Below are 21,341 nucleotides of genomic sequence, written 5' to 3' on the forward strand. Positions count from 1 at the left end.
TTTCCCTGATAAAATTTTATTTCTTCTCAAGCATTAAAAAACGCATTGTTCAAATTTGGAGCTGTGACGAAAGGATGGACCATCTAGTGATTGCCATATGCAGGGATCCATCCCATAATCAGCTTCCAAATGCTGACACCATTGCATACACTAGCAAGATTTTGCTGAAAGGACCCAGATATAGCTCTCTCTTGTGAGACTATGCCGGGGCCTAGCAAACACAGAAGTGGATGATCACAGTCAGCTATTGGATGGGTCACACGGCCCCTAATGGAGGAGCTAGAGAAATTACCCAAGGAGCTAAAGGAAACTGCAACCTTATAGGTGGAACAACAATATGAACTAACCAGTACCCGGGAGCTCTTGTCTTTAGCTGCATATGTATCAAAAGATGGCCTAGTCGGCCATCACTGGAAAGAGAGGCCCATTGGACACGCAAACTTTATATGCCCCAGTACAGGGGAACACCAGGGCCAAAAAGGGGGAGTGGGTGGGTAGGGGATTGGGGGGTGGGTATGGGGGACCTTTGGGATAGCATTGAAAATGTAAATGAGGAAAATACCTAATTAAAAAAAAAAACGCATTGTTCTAGCTGAGCACATTTGTCCTTCATTGGTTGAATAATTTCAGTAGCTCCTTTAGTATCTGTGCTAATTTACCACCTGAGCTAACTGGAATCAGATTGCATTCAAGATTCCTTCCTGAACCACGAATCCACTTTTTTTGTATGTCTGTGCCTGGTATTTTTTTCTCCACAAACTTATCATGGTAGGTAGAAAGCTTGGGCTACCACGATGAAGTACGTAAAAGGAAGTGGATAAAAATAATAAAATTTACTCCCTCAGTTTTGGTGGTCGTTGTAATTTAAAGAGGAACGTGTTGGCTGATTTGATTTTGGGGAGGAAGGCTTTTCGTGGCTTGCAGAGGGCCACCTTCTTACATGGCCTTTTCTCTGTTCATCTGCAAAGAGGAATAAAGCATTAGCTTTCTCTGTCCCACCTTCTAAGATAAACAACCTTATGGGATCAACACTGCCTAGCGACTATCTTAACTGTTTCTGTAGGAGTAATAACTTCTGCCTCCAAGGCTCATTGAAATACTGCATTTCAACAGATACAGACCAATGGTCAATGTGGCCACATTAGGGAATAAACTGGAGGGAATGGGAAAAGTAGGGAATGGGAAGTGAGGACTTCAACTTAAGCAGTTGTGGGTAGAAGAGGCACAAGCATTCTGTGAATAGCAGGCATTCTGCATTAGAGACACTGAAGTCCTTTTTTTAAGGACCACTGGATTTGGGGTCTAGGAAGAGACTAACTCATGTGAACTACTACTAAAATCCAACTCCCTCATGGTGTGGAAAGAGACTGGTAACACTGCCAAGTTTTCTTGGCTTCTAGTTACTGCTGTTTTAGCCTGGCCCCCTGGTGGTCTCTTCCATGCCTATTTTGTTTAGGCGTCTGCCAAGGAATTTAGCTGAGTTTATACTCAAGATTTTGAGGCTCTCCCTTTTGGTGGTTTCTTGCCTGTAGACCCCCCCCCCCGCCCCAGTAAATTTCCAGTTGGTCTTCTATCCCATAATTCTGCCCTCTGACGAATCAATCTAATAGGCTTCTGTTTTCTGCCACCCAGGCTGTGTGTGCACTATAGGATTCATTCAAGCAAGGGTAAACTCCGACACCTCACCAGAAGCAGCCACATCTTTCACCAACAAAATCACATCTCCTTTCTTCTTGCTTTTTCATGATGCTCTCGGGATTATTCGCACATAGCATATGCACTAGTCATTTAGGGATATAGACAGATTTTTTTATTCTCAGAGTTTGGGACTTAGGGTTGGTTTGTTTGTTTTTAGTATCCCTGCTTCTAGCAATTTACTATGGATATCCAATGATTCTATTCTTCTACATCCTTCAAATCATCAACACAGCAAAAGTTATAACTCTTACCTTTCTACCTCATAGAGTATTGCTATTTCAATAGTGAATTAGACTTAGGTCATTGCCTGTTCTTTGTTATTTTCCAGGCCTTTAGGGTTACTGGGTTTTATTATTTTCCAGTGTCTGAAATTGATTAGGAACAATGACCTAATCAACACCCACACATCTGCACATTTGTATACATAGAAATAATTAAAACTACAAAATTTAATCTTTTTCAAGTACAGTAGAATTCAAAATCAATATCCTACAATTCTCTACATTAGTTGATCTCAGCCTCTATATCTGGCCTTACGTATTTCTAGTCTTTTTCATTATACTCCAGTGTAAGTGCTTATAACCAATGATCATTAGGTTGCCTGACAATCAGTTTGGCCATCCACCCTTGTCCTGAAATTTTTATTATTCCCTTCCTTCTACTTTGTAGGCTGTGAATCTCTGGAGGATGTAGACAGTAGAACCTGCTTTCCCAGATACATCAAGGTAGAGCTGATTTACCAAAGGGAGTTCTATTCACCTCTCCACGGGCCAGCTCAGGAGTGGCACCGACATGGATTTGGGAGCATTTAAGAGATTCATGGGGCTTCTGAGAAAAGAGCTGCATCTTTGTGAGAGACAACGGGCAGTCACTTCCTGGCCTTTGGAGCATTATTGGCAAAGCTCCCATAGCTCCTGGAATACATCTTCCAGCTACAAAGTAAACTGACCTTCAGTAGATCGAAAACAAAGCCTAACACACTCTGGCAAAAGAAATTTAACAAGGAGAGAAAAATAAAAAGTCTGAGTTACAAGAACAGGATCAAACAGTCCTAACAATAGTTGGCCTTCATACTTCTAGTTAAGTGATTCCAAAGTAGCCTGAACTCCTTAACTCTTTAAACCTAGAGAAAACATAAAGTTTCTTGAGAAAAAAAATTACATTCGCGTCTTTTCCAGCTCAAAATATAAAAATCAAAATCTCAAACTATTCCTAACCTAATACCTTTTAAGTAACAATTTCTATGTCCTAAGAACTTTTCCGTAGACCTTAATTTATGTCTTATCTTTCAGATCCCAATTCTAAACAACCTCTTAGACCTCTATTGAACCAGCCCAACTGAAGGAGTCTCCTAGTTGCCCAGTTTTTTTTTTTTTTTTTTTTTTTTTGTATCATCAACCCATCAGACTAATAAATCCTTTTGTGTCAATCTCTGCAGTAACTAGGACTACAGGTCTTCACTTCAGTGCCTGGCTTTCCTTGTTAACTTTGTAAAGGATTTCCCTACTTGAGTTTTTCTACTTGGTATTCAGTAGCTCCAATTAATTTCCATTGTCTCTCTTTCCCATCAAGAATGCCATGTTCAAGGTAGACATACTGTCTTGTTACCCTTATGTCTCCAGTGCCTCAAACAGGCCTCAGCAGCTAAGAGGCCTTCAACAGTGGAGTTGTTGCTGAAAATAATAATAGTCGTCCCAACTTGCCTAGAAGAAATTATACCAATAACACATTCTGCCTTAAAATAGAACCCCTCCCCAAGCATAATCTATAAACTATTTACTTTTAAGGGAGAAATGTTAATAACGCCATGTGAAATCCATATTGTTTAGCTCATCGCGTCTTTTCCCCCCCCATCATTCCTTAGAGACTTGTCCTCTCCAAGATATTTGTATATGCATTTTCACAGCCGAAAGGGTTCTACCACTTGAAAACTAATTTAAAGGTCACTGTTTCCATCACTCAAATTCCTGGAACCCAATCTGTTTACTTGGAAGAAAAGCAAAATATTATCATCTTACCATTCATTAGTCAGAAGACTTGCATTTTTAATAAATGCTATCCAAGTGAGCTTTTGGGAACAAGCCTCTGCAAATTAGCACTGGATCATATGCCCATGAAACCAAACAAATCATTCCGATAATACAGAACTGTTTCATGCCCTTAACATTCAGCAGCATCATGTGGCGAGTTCACGATCAAGAAAAAGGCTAGCGTGTGCTTTGTTGGTACAACAGTTTACATTAGCCTGATTAGACTTAGGAATCTGCTTGGCAAGCACTGAAAGAACCATAGTCAAAGGCCAGTTCTATAAACTGAGACTTGGAGCTATTAAAGGAATGTCAGGAAGCAATATGGACAATTCTCAGAACATCTTCTATCTCAAAAACTCCTTTTCAATTTTAATTGCAAATATTGCGGAAAAATAAAACATGAAGAGCAATATTCACCCTGCACTGAGCTACCTCCCCCCAAGTATCATAGTTGCTGTATCCTTTCTTCCTAGGACATATACCAAACCTCCGGTGAAGATAGTTCTCAACATGACTGCTGCACAGAGGCTCGGCTTCCCCAGTACAAGTGTCTGCCTTCCCTTCTCGTTCAAGTCCTGTGGCATTCCTGTGAACTAAATATTTCTCTTCATAGTAACAAGGACTCAGGGGCAGGCAAGACTCACAAAATGAACACACACCCTGCAAAATTAATCATGCCTCTATTTAAGATCCTTCCCCTTGGCATTAGCTCAAATTTTCAGTTTTTCTCATACCTTGCCCTTTCCCCCACTTTAATTCAGTCACTGCCTCTCTAATTTTCTTAATCCTAGAAAATGGTTAATCACTTTAGTACCTCAATTAAAATAACTAAAATAAACATGGGAGCACACTATCATTAGTTGGGGAAATATTTTGCTTTTAGCTTCAACACTCATTCAATAACCAAGATTTAAGCCTTGCTGACATGAAAACATTAAGTGGATTTTTTTTTTTAGCTTTCCCCCTAATTTGCCATCATATAGGTGGATTTCATAGCAGGCCAGCATAATTTGGTTTTCAGTCACCCCGATCCAGAACTTGGTGACAGCATGATTCTTGCATGTGACAGTAGCTGGATGTCATACACACTGAGCTGGAATGCCAGTGCTGTTCTGTCACTGTTAACTACTGAAACATCTGACCCAAGGCCCCTGGCCACCACAAGAAAGCCACATCCTGGCACAGGCCAGTGGGTCTGTAACACCTCCTTAAACTAAGGACTAAACTAGACCCTTGAGAATTTTTTTAATTTTCCAGCGAGGAACAAATACTGCAGAGCAGAAAACCCACATTAAACAAAGTCAAAGTGAGAAAATATTGCCAAAATGCAAGACTGAATGCAGACCTTTGGACTGAATGCTGTATTGCAATCCTATGCAGTGCAACATGAAACTAATGAAGGTTTCCTGCCTTCTCAGACTGATATTTGTACTATCTTCCCCTTGAATCTCCATCAGATATTTATGTAAATGGAAAGTCCCTCGAAAAGCATGTTGTTAAAAATTAGAGTGGCAATATGCTTTTCTACTTTAAGTTGACAAATATGTGAGAGTCAATGGGATTGCCTGAGTTCTATCTATAAGACCCACATGGTAGAAAGAGAAAACCAATTCCCATAAGTTGTCCTCTGACCTTCATCCACAGTGTGTGTGTGTGTGTGTGTGTGTGTGTGTGTGTGTGTGTGTGTCCATTTGTATGCAAGCTGCACACACACATGCATGAACACAGGCACACATAATTTTTATTTAATGAAAAAAAAAACGTAAGGTAGCATCCAAAAATTGACATTTCATATTCCCAGCCAATAAACCAACCAGAAATTGATCCCACAGCTTTGGTGAATCAATGGATAGCTGTCCTGGTAAATTGTACTCCTTATCAAGCCAGATGTGTTGATCCATGGAATATACTGAATGTTCCATTAGTGAAGTGTCCGGTCAAGGAACACCTAGTGACCAGCACAAAGACACTAAGTTCCAAACAATGACAGTAAAATTTCCCTGAGGAAGACCCTGGATTACCCCACAACTTCTGAAGAGATTTCAAATAATGTACAGGAGAGAATCAGGTATGTCCATTTATAGTCGGCTGGCAGCCAGAGACCTGACAACTTTTCTTTCCCAATAAAGTGAGGTGTCCAATGTTATAAGTGTAAATTTTTTAGCAGCCTAGAAGAAACCATTTATAGAAAAAAGTCCATCACTGAGATACTAGGAAACAGAGAGTCCCTATCTATGACTATGTACAATGCAATCCTGATCCCCAGTAAATGCATAAAAGAAAGCAGAGACTTTCCTTTCTAGCCAACCCTCCGGTGATAGGATGACTTGACTCTAACAGCCACAGAGGAGCTTTAGTGTTGACTGCCACCTATATTTAAAGTCAACTATGACCAATCAGGACCATGGATCAGTCAGGACCACCATCATTTGTTTGCATAGCAGGAGCTATATGTTAAAAACCCTAACTGAAAAAGAAAATACCTTCTATATGGAAGTGTCTACAGAGTAAGGGTAATTATGTGTCCTAAGATTAGAAATGGGACCCAGAGAAGAGAAAAACAGGTTTTAAGAAAAATTGTGGAAGCCGGGTGTGGTGGCACATGCCTTTAATCCCAGCACTCAGAAGGCAGAGGCAGGCGGATTTCTGAGTTTGAGGCCAGCCTGGTCTACAAAGTGAGTTCCAGGACAGCCAGGGCTATACAGAGAAATCCTGTCTCAAAAAGAAAAAAAGAAAAGAAAGGAAAAGAAAAGAAAAGAAAAGAAAAGAAAAGAAAAGAAAAGAAGGAAGGAAGGAAGGAAGAAAAAAAGAAAGAAAGAAAGAAAGAAAGAAAGAAAGAAAGAAAGAAAGAAAGAAAGAAAGAAAGAAAGAAAGAAAGAAAGAAAGGAAAAGAAAAGTTGTGGAGAAAGAAGCCAGCAGCCAGGTTATTCTTTTATTACTGCCCTTACCTACTTCTTCCTGGTGGAGAACTCAACAAACACTTTTCTGCTCTGGTCTACAATAAGTAGATTCATTCACTCCCTTACCAAGTGCTACCACATCATCAACAATAGCTAGTTACAAAAATAAAATTGTATTAGTCTACCCTCTACCTCCGATTCAGCCACTGCCATGGGTGTACTTAATGTCTACGAACATGAATCATCAAAAATGGCCTGAACATTCTCAAATGACCAACTCCAATTACCTTTACTCCAATTCTACTTTCATCACCCACTTTAGGTCCAGCATCACCCAAAACTACTCTGCCTTTGGCATCTTTAACATTAATATCCTGCTCTCTGACCGCAACCCCCAGTCCTTCCAGCTCTCTTGCAAATTTTAATCCCTTCCCATTTTAAACTCATTGGCAACATAGTCAGTGGTTACATGTGTGGGCTCTTAAATCAGGCTTCTTGGACCCACATTCTCAATCAGTCACTTCCGAACTGTGTTAACTTAGGCAAAGGCCTCAATTTCCTCGTCTAAAGAAAATGGAATGACACTTAGCCCAGTGGATACCCGCAACTTGCCTAGTATGCTAGCAATGGGGAAGCACTATCATCCAGGAGACAAAAAGAACACAGTGGGAGTGCAGCACACAGTAGATTCTAAATAAATATTACCTATTGCTTATTCATGTATCCTCAGTTATTCATTTTTTTCTTTATTTCTTCCCCAGCTGGCCTAAAATCTGTGTCTTATTATTTTCACTTTCCCATATAACACATGATAAATTTAACCAAATATTTTCTCTGCCTGATGCCAAGACTTTTGTAAAATGATGGAAAATATTTCACTATAACAATTAACACAACCATAAATACTTTAATACTTTCTGAAGCAAGTGAAGTGTGCCTATAGCTCAAGAAAGAGCCTTTCACTTGTCAATTACCAACAACCCTGTTAAATAATAACCATGCATACTGCAGTCTTTCACCACAGTAGTCAAGCATCCTCTATTATCTGCTTTCTATGAAATATTTAAAACTACACTGCTTCAAGACATTTTTCTGCACCGATTCTATTCTTCTATTGTATTGTTACAATCCTTCCTAAGATTTTACCAGATCCTTCAATATACTTGCTAAGATTAGGGAGGGAACACAAATGGGAGCCTACGGGCAAAATCTTTAGATGTTTAAAAATTACAAATCAGTTTAGTGGATCCTTCTGAGTCAACTCAAGATGTGGAAACAGTGACTAGCTAGATTTATTTTCCTACAAGAGTGACATTTAGCCCCTAAATGACAAAAAAATAAAACATAGAAAACAAGGAACTTTGAAACAATGGGTATCAGCCAGTAAATGCCAGTGCTTCTTGAAAGATGAAGTGCACCATACAAATCTTTTAGTCCTGAGCTGAGAGAGTTCTCAGAGTGGAACTCGAGAAAGAATATCCCAGAGTCTCCCTGAGCTGAGGAATCCGAGCTTGAGTGTACAGGAGAATGTGCCTGCTCGAGCTCATGGGAAAATGTCAGAGGAGAGAGAAACACATTAAGAGTCAAAATGTCTGCATGTCTACAGAGGTTTTCCTCAAACACTACACAGAGAAAAATGTGAACAAGTATGAGGAAACTACCCAAAGCATGGAGAAAGCCTGGGAACATGGCTGACACTAAGGCAGAGTCAAGAAAGGGGACTTTCCTCACTAGGCAGATTAAGGATTCTACTCACTGGTAATGAAGTGAGATGCTCAGGAAAAAATGTTCTCAGTAATGAAGAAAATTAACCCTAGAGTGGGTTATATAACCTTGGAACAAACCATAAAAGGAAAAACTAGACCAACAGCTCCTAAGTCACTTACATAAACCCTGGAGGGAAGTTCATGAATAATTAGAGGGACACGAATCTTCTTGTGAACTACAATGGTAAATTCCCACTAACACAATCCAGTCAAATCATGTTGGTGAAACCTATCAACACTCAAGAACCATGACAACAATGAGGAAAACAGTAAATAAAATAGCACTAAGCTTGAATGTACAGTTTACATTAGAATTATCACAGACCAATAAAATATTTTCAATTAAACTGTGAACTGGAGGTGAGAAAGTTTAAAAATATTAGACTTACATCTAATTTATAAGGATGAACCATATTTATCAGTAATATCATATCAGTGATATCATTTATCATAAATGATATTATCAGTATATGAAACATTTCAGAAAAATATTAGCAAATTGACATTATAATTAAGAAAATGTTAAAAATTAAAGAGAAAATTCAATATACAAATTATACAGTATAAATTAATAGTGGGAAGTATTTAGCAACCTGAACACAAATGTGTGAAAAGATATTTGTGAAACACCTCAAGCAACACTAGACTACACATTCTTTTCAAAAGCAGAGTGTTTGCCAAAACAAACCACTGTCTAGCCATAAAACAAGTCTCCATAACTCATAAAAAGTACTTTATTTGACACAGTGGAAATAAATTAGAAATTAATAAAGCTATCTGGAAAATCTTCAATTACTTAAAATATTACATTTGTTTAAGTAAACCATGGGTTTAAAAAAAAATGAAGAAAATTAGAAAAATGTTTTAAGGACCAACATGCTAGAAGGTCCATGCCAATCACAAAGTCATAGGCTTGCCTTGTGAGTAGACATGTCTGAACTCAGAGATTCTTCATCATCACTCAACTCAATCAGATTCCCTGAAATAGATGCAGATGTGGCAAAGAGAGCAGAGAGGCCATTGTAAAGTCTGGCCCTCAGCAAATGCTCTATTTTTCTGGACCTCAGAACAGCTCAGGCATTCATAGGCTCAACTCACTCCTGTCAGGAAACAACCTCCAACATCTTTTCATTCTCTGAACTCATGTCTGTTCCTGTTGCATTTTTGGAAACTATAATCTACATTTGCTCTACCCTCATTTGACTCTCCACCTTGACCATCCACTATCTACCAAAATCATTCCACATAAGGCACCAATGCCCTCCTTATTTCAGTCATAATGACTCAAGAAGCATCTTGGCTTTGCCAACTTCCATGCCCATAGTATGGTCATTCCCTGTTCACATCTTACCTTACTTAGGCATTTGTCATAGCTCGAGCTCTGATCCCTGTCCTGTTTATTCTCCCTAAGAGCAGTTGGCTTTCTGCAGGTGGTGGGATATTAATGAACCAGCACTTCCATTCCATCTCTGATTTCAGAATATGTATATATATGGAACTTGAGAATGTACTCATGCAATACAGTGTGTGTGTGTGTGTGTGTGTGTGTGTGTGTCTGAGTGTGATGGGGGTGGAGGTGGTATGAACAAGCAGTCAAATGAATATATGTTTGTTTAGTAGACGGCCTTTCCAGAATAAATATATATGTAGGACTAAGACAGTGGGGAACAAAATGTTGAACTTAACTAATTTAAGTAATTTCTCCAATATAATGCCCAACAAGTAGTGAGAGGGAACTTATACAGCCCATCTCTAGCAGGAAGACAGGGTATCAAATGAGGAAGAGGGGGACATTCCACAGTAATAACTCTGACCTGTACAGGGATGGAAATGGAGAGGAGCCTGAGGAAAAGAAGGTCTAGCGACAGGCCCAAAGTGTGATCCAGGTCATGGGGAGGTCCCAGGGCCTGACACTATTACTGAGGCTATGGAGCACTCACAAAAAGGACCTAGTAGCAGCACTCTGGAAAACCCAACAAGAGTCAGATCCGGATATTCCCACCCAACCTATGGAAAGAAGCAGCTGGTCCCTGTTGTTGAATTAGGGAAGGCTGAAAGAAGCTGAGGAGAAGGGCAATCCTGTAGGAAGACCAGCAGTCTCATTTAATCTGGACCCCAGAGGACTATCAAACAGTGGACCACCAAACAGGCAGCAAACAGCAGCTGATATGAGGTCTCCAACACACAAACAACAGAAGACTTCTGGGTCTATGTTCATTCAGAGATGATGTACCTAACCCTCAAGAGACTGGAGACACCAGGGAGTTTAGAGGTCAGGTGGGGTGGAGGTGGGGACATCCATGTGGAGACAGGGGATTGGGGAGGAGGTATGGGATGTTGAACAGTCAGAAGGTGGACAGAGGTGGGGAGGGGATTAAATATGGAGTGTAAAAAATTAATTAATTAATTAAAATAGATATAGTTTCTATGCAAATGATAAAGGTGATATATCTTAAGAAACAGAAAAAAGACACTTCATTGTCTCAGACAACAAATAGTACAGAATTTTTCAGAAGGAACTTGAGAGGAAATTACCCTGAAGGAGAGTTTACAGGACTAGCAGAATTTCTTCTGAATTTCTAAAATAAGTTTATGATGTGTTCTTTTTCATATACCTCAGTGTGACAGTGGACAAAGACCAATAAAATGTTCAGCAGGAGAATACCTGGTTGAATCTCACCTGTAAATATGTGTAGAACTTGAGAATGGATTCATGCAGTCTGCTTTCCCATTCACAAACATAAGATTAGTCTATGGCCCAATTATTTGTTTAAAAAAAAAAATCTAACAAATTATAAAGTTTCAAAATCTTTCATGTCTCTTTAAAATCTCAGAAGTATATTTTGTATAATAGTATCATCCCTTCTGTGTAACATACATACTCAAATATAAAATCAATTTTCATTACCCAAGAAAGGCACTCAAAAGAAAAAAAAAAGTTAAGTTAAAGCCATTTCTTCTCAAGGGTGCTTTCTTAATCCCTTTGTCTTGAATGGTAGTTCACATATCAGCTGAAGCCATTACTACATAAATTATGCCAACATTACCTTCATCTGTGTTAGGTTTAAAAGTGCATATTCATAGATAGCCAGATAAAGAAAGCATTGATGTAACTGAAGTAATAAAACTATAAAATTATAGAAAACTGGCATATATCTCGAGTTTATTCTTGGAGCCCAACTACAGAAGACCAACTGTTGGATTCATTGCAAAGAAGGGCATACTAAACACAATGTGATAAATTGTCATAATGTGGAGATTAACAAAAACAGAGAAGAGCTTAATGCTACGAAAACGGGTACTCAGGGCTTGGTATAAAACTTCCAGAAAAAGTGTCGGACAGTTCCAAAGAGATGATGGGCTCAAACAAAAAAAGAGCCCCTGCAAAGAATGTTACCACTGAAGAAAACTTAACAATGTCTCACAGAAAAACAAGCTTTAAAAGTTGTCTGCATTTTAAATGAATTCAATGCTTACTAAAATAAGGGGTTAATGTTTTCATAATCAATGAATTAACACTCTGATGAAAAAATTAGGAAACATTTAATGCAGCTTTCTCTTGGATAAAAGGGATTAGTACATAGCATTTAACATGGGAAATGACGGTTATTACATAATTATCATTACCTAGTGTATTTTGTCATATAATATTTATCAATATTATATATGTAGCTGTACCAAACTACATCTTGGTAAGTTACCTATGATCGTGTCTATCACCAAGTGAGGGATGAGATTCAGGTTAATCATTTTGTTGTTTAATTTTACCTGAGTCTGAATTTTCTTCAATTAACAGAATGATGTTGACAAAATATGCAAAGTAAACGTATTTGAAGTCATCAGTCTACTTCAATCAGTTTGACTGAAGAACTATGTATTTACCTAGCAAGTTGTAGTTCCCCATAATAGATTATTTATAGTATTTTGATAAAATACTATGAATTAAGATTTGGTTGGTTGGTAGACTGGCTGGTTGGCTGATGGGTTGGTTGGTTGTCTGTTCAGTTGATTGTGGGTTCCCCAATTTGAGTGGAACTTGGGCGCATGTGATGTCTTAGCCTCTAAGTAGTTTCCAGCTGATATTAACAAGACTGCAACCTGTGCACGCAGGAGCCTTTCCTCACCATCTGTTTATAAGAAAGTTCTTACACAAGAAAAATACAAAAGGGTTTTCGAGAAATTTTTAAAGTGGTTTATTTTTAAAACAAGTTAGATAGTCTCACTTCTCATTCAATGTCTGTGATGTCAAATATTTTTGTCTTATTATATAATAGCAAAAGTCATGGTATGTTTCTAATGGTTGTTTACCCTCTACATGAAATAGAAAAGCAAATGTGAGTATTTTCCACCGTTCCTTCTGGCTCCGTGTACACACCCTCTGAGCTTTAATTGTCCTTTTGAAGTCTAAGTGTAGTAGGCAATACTCTGGTCACTGATACCATTTTGAAGCTGTCTGACCCATTATTGCATAAAGATGAGTGTTTCACTTAATAAAGCCTTACAGTAACACAATTTGTTACACTATAATTAAAGATGGACACATCTGTTCCATTTTAATTCAAACCCCTTTGAACATAATTACATAAAGCTGCGAGAAAAGAAATTCTCAGTCTTAGAAATTTGCAATAGAAAAAAAAATCCATTCTGTCCACAGAGTCTACATGGTCAAAGGACAATTTGTAAAACGAAGTCAAATAGATGCCTCTCCCTCTGTATCAAAGCATTCAGTAGAGCTAAAGCCACACATTAAAGTAGTCTCCTCCTCTGAAAGCCACAATTAGTTAAGGAAAAGGAGGGGAAGGACAGTCATAAAGTATTGCTATTCAATCCTTGTAATGAAGCTCTATCTTTCTGTGTTCTCTTGACCCATAGATATGTTTTTGTAAAAACAAAGAACAAATACTAAAAGGAAAAGAAAATAGAAGATACTCTGCCTGCATGTGTTACTTGAAATTTCCTAATATGCTTTCTGTTATGCTGATATTTTTATAGAGGGTTTGCAAAACAGTAATACATCTTCTTGCGAGAGCCTACCCATTATATCCACACTATTGTGTTGTTTAATGAGATCTCATATGAAATTAAAGAAAAAAAAAAGAGGAAAAGGAAACCCCATTGCAAAACAAATTCTAGAAATTGCAATAGCAGGCATTGGGTGGAAAGCCATGAACACAAACACCCCTAAAATATAGGCCGTTACTCTGCTTTATTTACATCTCTGTATCCTGAAGGTGGCTTAATGAGGAGATGCAATCAGTGATAGCCAAGCGGTGAGAACTTGAGTGAATGGGTGGCAGTTAGATTTATATAAATATTTGCAGAGGCTGAGAAGAGCAGATGCTCCTCTAATCCAGACAATGTGTGCACACTTGATTTTAAAATATAATACAACAGTAGAAAGCCAAAACATAATTAATCAGAGGAAATGCTTTAATCAGCATCTTCTAAATCGTTAAGCACTGCTGAAAAGATTAGAGAAACATATGTGAAATTAAAATATAATATTTTGAAAGAAAATCAGAATTCGTCTTATTCTGATTTTTTTTATTTCAGATATGGTTAGAGCATGAAATTAATATGCATTACAAATTCCTGCCAACCAGTGAGATTTGCTTGGGTTTGAGGTACTAAATAAATCACCTAAGTCTTACTGTATAATTTACAATGTGAGTAATGATATCTCTCTTCATTATTAATGTATTATGGGAAATGTGTGTGCTTGCCCTTATTTCTGATGAAATTGAACGCCTATCTTTCCAATAGAATGAGGGACAACATGTTTAAATAAGTACTGATTTCACACTAATAGGCTGCATGTATACATGCAAAAATCTATAGATTTTTATGTTAAAAATATTTGCATGTTAAATATTAATATAGTGAATCTGTATTGATTCCAGTTTGTTATATATAAAGCAAAACAAATAGGATTAGCTTTGAATTCTGGGCTCATCTCTTCTGCACTCTGAGCTAATGTTTTCTGCCCAGTGTTGATGGGCTCTTCAATAGGATTCCATAATCACTGCTAAAGCGCAGGGGATAAACAAAGGTTGGAAAGCAATGTCTCAACAAAACAAAAGCACGTGCCTTCATTGAAAGTTCAAAACTTTAAACATTTAATCTCAAAGCACTTATTCTTTCCATAAATGGAAGTTTGCTGGTGGTGGAAATTATTTCATATGTCTTAGTAGAATATGATTTAAAAGGAATAAGCTTCAAAAGGGTGGAGACCCTGTGAGTGAGGCTCTGTTAATTCCAAGAATACCTTCAAGTACAACTTGACCTTGGGTGTGACTCTTAATCCAAAATGAAAATCAGTATCTACTAAAATTCTTCCACAGAATTTGAGCAAAAACCATAAAATCTTCAAAGGTTAATCAATCCTACAAAAACCTTGCAGAGATTATCCATATTGAAATACCAGAAGACAGAATTTCGAGTATGTGCCATCCTGTAAAGAAATGTAGAAAAAAATAGAAAAATGATTGACCTGGGAGAGCTCTTCTAAAATCTATGTTGGAACAACAAAGCAGCCACATAGCTGCTTATGTTCTCTGAAAAGAAACAATAGCCTATCTTTATTAACATATCAAAAAAAAGCCAGGATACACACAAATTTCATTTAAATAAAAACACCTTTAAAAACAAAAACTAACATATTAGTATTAATACTTTGAGATTGATACATTAGATCATTTAAATTTAACAATATCAAATTATTTACATGGTTTTATACAAAACCCTACTTGACAAAAATAAAAAGCTTAAAGCTGGAAAGATAGCTCAATTCGCAAAGTACTTGTGACAAATACATGAAGGCCTGAATTTGAATCCTCTGGAAAATAGCTAGCCACTCACACATACACACATCATCATCACTATCATCATCATCGTCATCTTCATCATCACCACCTCCACCATAATCACCACCTCCAACATCACCACCACCACCACCACCACCATCACCATCACCATCACCACCACCACCACCACCACCACCATCACCACCACCACCACCACCACCACCACCACCACCACCATCACCATCACCACCACCACCACCACCACCACCACCATCACCATCACCACCACCACCACCACCACCACCACCACCACCACCACCATCACCACCAATCACCATCACCACCACCACCACCACCATCACCACCACCACCACCACCATCACCACCACCATCACCATCACCATAGAAGCTGTGTAGGTGGAGACAGGAGGATCTCTAAAGATCACTGGCAGCCAATCTCATCTACTAGGGAGCTTCAGTCTAGTGACTGTCCCTCAAAAAGTGATGTGGAGGGTGACTGAGGAAGGCACCTGGTGTCAACCTCTGTTTTGCACACATATGTATGTGCATTCATGTGCCCATGCACTCATACATAAGAATACATACAAAAAGTGAACATGCACACACACACAGAGAATAAGAAAAAATACATCAGTGTATGAGTGATTCTAAAGCAATACCATTGTCTTCAAACACACCAAGCTTTATACGTTTAAATAAATGATCTTCTCAGATATATGATTTTTCAGAGAATGAACATATCTTCAGACTTTTTTATTCTTATGAATAGAGTCAATGACATTATGTCTTCATACTTTGATGCTACTCTAAGTTTGAAAATAACTCAAGGTTGTCTCGTTTCTATTCTGGGACAAAATTCTTTTACTGATCAAAATGGAACTAAAACATTAAGCATTTCTTGCATAGGGATAATAATAGTGACATAATGTGAATGAATGCCTACAGAACATCAAGAGGTCCACAGTATTTGACAGTTATTCAGTCTTATCATGTCCCATCTGACAATGGGGGAAACAGGTGTTCATAGATGTCCCCCAAGTTGCCTTAGAGCCCCAAGAAACACATGGAAAACAAAGATGCAGACTCTGAAACCTCTCCTTGTCAGACACTGGATTAGTTTTCACTGAAGCATTCCAAGTTTTTGTTTATAAATCTTTCACAATTTCCTTTATAATGTGTCATGTTGATTATAGTCCATATCAGCATTTAACGTATATTTTACTATCTTGTTTTTAATAGAAAACAATCTGTCTAAGAAAAATTGCTCAATTATCTTCCTACATATATTCTACTTTAAAGTATTTTTTAAAATAAAAGCCTCAAGATAATTGGTTAGTTTTGTTAAACTAACCAATTGATAGACTTCTTAAATTTCATATAGATTCTCTAAAGTTAATTGAAAAGTAAGTATGCATCCATATAAACTTGCCACATGAGAAAGTCTAAGTTCCAGGATATTTACAAAAGCCTCACCAAACCTGACACAATACACTAATTTTTCTAATCTAGCACATGTTGGTCCCAATGTGCTAATTATTCAAATGGTGAGGTCTTTAAAGTGTGTTTTTCTAACAGCTATCGATAGAAATTAGGTAAGACAAAGGCTCGTATAAATATGTAGGATTAAGCAGTGGGTTAAGAACACTATCCTTGAGCAGGGAAAGCTGCTCGAGCACAAAGTGTAGTGACACAAACGCTGTGGAAGTGACCAGTCACCACCTGATGACTCAATGAGATGGAACCCATGGAAGTGGACACAAATGCCCATTGCTAACCAAGAAGCTACCATCAAATGGTAACCACTTGTGAAGAAAAAATACTTTTCTCCATTGGAGTCTCACTGGGTATATAAACCATACTTAATGGTAGGCAGGCCCCACTCCAATCAGCAGATGGTTAACATAAAATGAACTCAGTGGTCTTTTGTAGATTCTTTTTTAATATTTTGTTTGGGCATTTTTTTTAATCTTAGTAGTCTTTGACTTATTATATGTTATGGTTTTTCAATTTTTGTTGTTATGGGTTCTAGCATGTTTGTTTGTTTTTATTGTGTGTGTTTGTACAATTCTCATGCTTTTCCCTCATTTTGAATATTCTAGTTTGTGCTTTATTTGCCTGTATATCTTAAAAGTGAAAGAAGATGTAGAGTTGAATGACTGGAGATGCGGGGAAGATTTGGGAGGAGTTCAGGGAAGGAAAACCATAATAAGAATATATTGTATGAGAAAAGATTAATTTTAATGGAAAAAGAGAAAGTTAATGCAGTTACATAAATTCTTTTTTGTTTTTTTTTGTTGTTGTTGTTGTTGTTGTTGTTGTTGTTTTGGTTTTGAGACAGGGTTTTCTCTGTGTAGCCCTGTCTGTCCTGGAACTCACTCTGTAGACCAGGCTGGCCTCGAACTCAGAAATCCACCTGCCTCTGCCTCCCAAGTGCTGGATGCCACCACTGCCCATCTGGAGAGTTACATAAATTCTTAAGCCTATTTCAGGGAAATGCAAATCAAAACAACCCTGAGATTCCACTTCACTCCAGTCAGAATGGCTAAGATCAAAAATTCAGGTGACAGCAGATGCTGGCAAGGATGTGGAGAAAGAGGAACACTCCTCCATTGTTGGTGGGATTGCAAGCTTGTACAACCACTCTGGAAATCAGTCTGGCAGTTCCTCAGAAAATTGGACATAGTACTACCAGAAGATCCAGCAATTCCTCTCCTGGGTAGAGACCCAGAAAATGTTCCAACTGGTAAGAAGGACACATGCTCCACTATGTTCATAGCAGCCTTATTTATAATAGCCAGAAGCTGGAGAGAACCCAGATGTCCCTCAACAGAGGAATAGATATAGAAAATGTGGTACATTTACACAATGGAGTACTACTCAGCTATTAAAAACAACGAATTTATGAAATTCTTAGGCAAATGGATGGATCTAGAGGATATCATCCTGAGTGAGGTAACCCACTCACAAAAGAACACACATGATATGCACTCACTGATAAGTGGATATTAGCCCAGAAACTTAGAATACCCAAGATACAATTTGCAAAACAGTTAAGAAACTCTTAAGGCTATTTCTTAACCCTTAAAGCTCAAGGAAATCACCAAAGCCTAATCATACTCAGCCTAGTGCCTGGTACTTGGGTTTATACGAGATTAAAAACACTCCACAAATCCCAACTACTTTCTTATCAGTACCACTGAGACCATAGAGGAACATGATTACAAGGACAACATCTTGGTGCTTATGTGTCCTACTGAAGAGTAAAAGAGTATTTTTTTAATAGCTGCTATTCTTTGAGAATGATAGTCACTCACAATAAATCACAAGTCAGTTGATTTCTAGTAATCTCTAAATAGAAAACACACATTTTTAACAAAACCGAAGAAAATGACTCACATCAGAAGCAATATTAACTAATGTTTTCCCTCTTGGAAGTATCCTTTCTCCACATTTTATCCCATTTAACCACACTCCTAACTACAACCTCACATGACATTGCAGGCAATTAAGATTCTATAAGTATTCAGAATATACATCTGTGTACCCATTTCTTTTGGAACAAGGAAATTGCTTAGCTGTAATTCATGAGTCTCAATGAGTTGTAATTACAATCCTAAACCTCTTGAACCCAAGTGCTTCCATGGCATATTTGAGATAAAATATTCTATCCAGCAAGTTGAGACCTAGTCAATGCTCTCACAAAAAGAAGAATGTATATCTAATTCTTCAGGCTCAATGTATACCTAAATACATCTGCTTTATATTTCAAGACAGAAAATGGTGGCTGCAGACAGTTGCAACAATGGCACAAAAAAATCAAGGAGACGGGAAAAAACCTACTCCAATAGATTCTAAATAAAGTGTTTCTCTAAGAAAATAACCATAAGTTCTCACCCTCATAATTGGGACTTGTTCTGGTTGGCATTCCTTTTAACCAAGAATTATATGGTTTGTCACTGTTCAAAGATTTACGGAGAGTACTAAATCTATACTGAAAATAGTTTAAGTGGGGATGATTCAGAATTTGCTCCGGCATTTCTTCTCTGCCCTAGACTTTATCATTACACATATATCAATTCCCACTGTACACTCTATATACAAAATGTATCAGAAATGGACACATTTTGTACATACTTTAAAGTCTCCCCTTAATCTCTAAGGAGAATTGGTTCAAGGATTGTAATAGATACAGAGTTCACAAATTCCAGAGTCTCTCATATAGAATAGTGCAGAATTTTAATATAAGCCATGTATATCCGCTCATTTACATTAACCTATTTGTAGATTATGCATTATATCTCATAGAAAACAAGTGCTATGTTGATAGTAATCTTACAATACTGTTCAAAGAATAAAAATAAGAAAAGGTTTGCCTGTGTTTATTCAAAACACAGCCATTTTTTTTTCTTTTTTGGCAGATACCTTGGTTCACGTTTAGATAACACACTGATGTCATAAACATATTACTGGATGTTAACAAATCCACTTTCACTCTACTGAATGAAAACTCTTTTAACCACAAAGGCAGAGAATCAAATAGAATTATTCCCTGTTATTTTTATATATTTACATGTTTGCAAGTCAACCTGACTTCAATATATTCAGGACCAAAAACAGAAGAAAAAACACACATATGTGAACACACACATATAAATACAACGCTTCACAACAGAGACATAGTTAGTTTGACACATTCTTGAAAAAAATCAGGCATGTTGTTGAAAACTTACCACCACGTTGTAGCTGCTGAATGGTTCTTTTCATCCCTTTAGCTGTGAGTGACCCCAGGATCTTCCTTTAATGTTCACTGATGGTGATGCTTGTGTCTGGGGTCCCCACTACCCCATTGCTTTTGTACTTGATGCCAAGGGAGTCTTCCTGTCCTACCCTCCCTGATGGTAGTTGAGGGTGTGGAGAGTAAGTAAGAGGCTGTTTCTACTACCACATCTATGTATACCTCACAATGGGAGAGGTGTTCCAGAATCTTGAGCGAGAAATTTGAAAGTGTTTTCTCATGGAAATAAAAACCTAAGTAACTGAATCTTCTTGGATAATGAGTGACACAATTCAGTCAGGACATAGTATTTGGTAGGTAAGTTAGGATAAACAATTTCAAATCACATCAGTCTTATTGTTAGAAGAAATATATACCTACCATTAAAATAACTACAAGAATCATTTTTGAAATACATCTTATTCCCTATTTAAGAAATATCTATATATTAAAATGGAAAAGAAAAAATTGAAGCACTATATAACAAAATCACTAAGCATTACATAATACTAGTGAGCATGCTTTTCAACTATTACATTGAAAAATGATCAAGTCATAAACTGTGAAGTCAACAAGATATATGAAGTTTTAAGTCCCTAATCTATATTTATAATTATTTAACTGCAGTTAAACTGATTGTGTCAGTTTTTGTTTTTATTTTTCTTGGGTCCACAGATCAAATGGTATTTGACAGTACTCTACTGTATTATAGTAATATAATAACATATTACCTCTTTCTCATTATTCACATAATGAGAAAAAAAACAGAATTTTTTGAGAAACTTGTCTTTGTGGTTTCCAGTTTCCATCTTCTTATTCTCTCTCAGTCTCACTCTAAATAAGCCGTAAACCTGTCATTCACCACGACTGTTCCTGTCAGACTTTTGGCTTCCAGATTGTTCAGTTCCATGGCCAGACTCTGACCCTGACTTACCAGCAACATTTGGCATAATTGAGGTCATTATTTTCCTTTCCAGGACCTTTTTTTCATTCTTGGCTTGACTTCTATAATTTTATCACATCTACTTAATTCCTCAGGTCCTCCCTGTATTGATAATTTTATCTGATTCCATTACATACTTTAGCACGTTAAAGACATTATCCCATCATCTGGTGATGTCCACTGTCTCTGACAATAAATCAGTGACTTTCTCGATCATCTTTTTCTAGTATTTAATAGTCATTTTTCTCTTAATACTTTCAAGATTCTCCCTCTCTGTTGTCCTTTGGAAGCCAGCTGTGATTTTTGTCAAACACAATGTGATTTATTATCTAACCTGGTCTCTGTGTCCTCGGTCTTTTTAACCCGTAATGTTGAGTATTACACCAAACTGAAGACACATTCAGCA

At 37.5% G+C, this 21,341-nt stretch overlaps 1 protein-coding gene across 2 annotated transcripts in view; it reads right to left on the reverse strand.

Annotated features, from left to right (window-relative positions):
* Csnka2ip (casein kinase 2, alpha prime interacting protein) overlaps positions 1 to 20,130 on the reverse strand; it is a 124,522-nt gene extending 104,392 nt beyond the window's left edge. For both annotated transcript variants that reach the window (NM_173861.3, NM_001368721.1), the window contains exon 1: positions 19,949 to 20,130. The gene's annotated coding sequence lies outside the window, so the exon portion shown is untranslated. The remainder of the gene's footprint in view (positions 1 to 19,948) is intronic.
* Positions 20,131 to 21,341: the final 1,211 nt, after the last annotated feature.

This window comes from Mus musculus, chromosome 16 (assembly GCF_000001635.26).
Source record: "Mus musculus strain C57BL/6J chromosome 16, GRCm38.p6 C57BL/6J".
Lineage (NCBI taxonomy): Eukaryota > Metazoa > Chordata > Mammalia > Rodentia > Muridae > Mus > Mus musculus.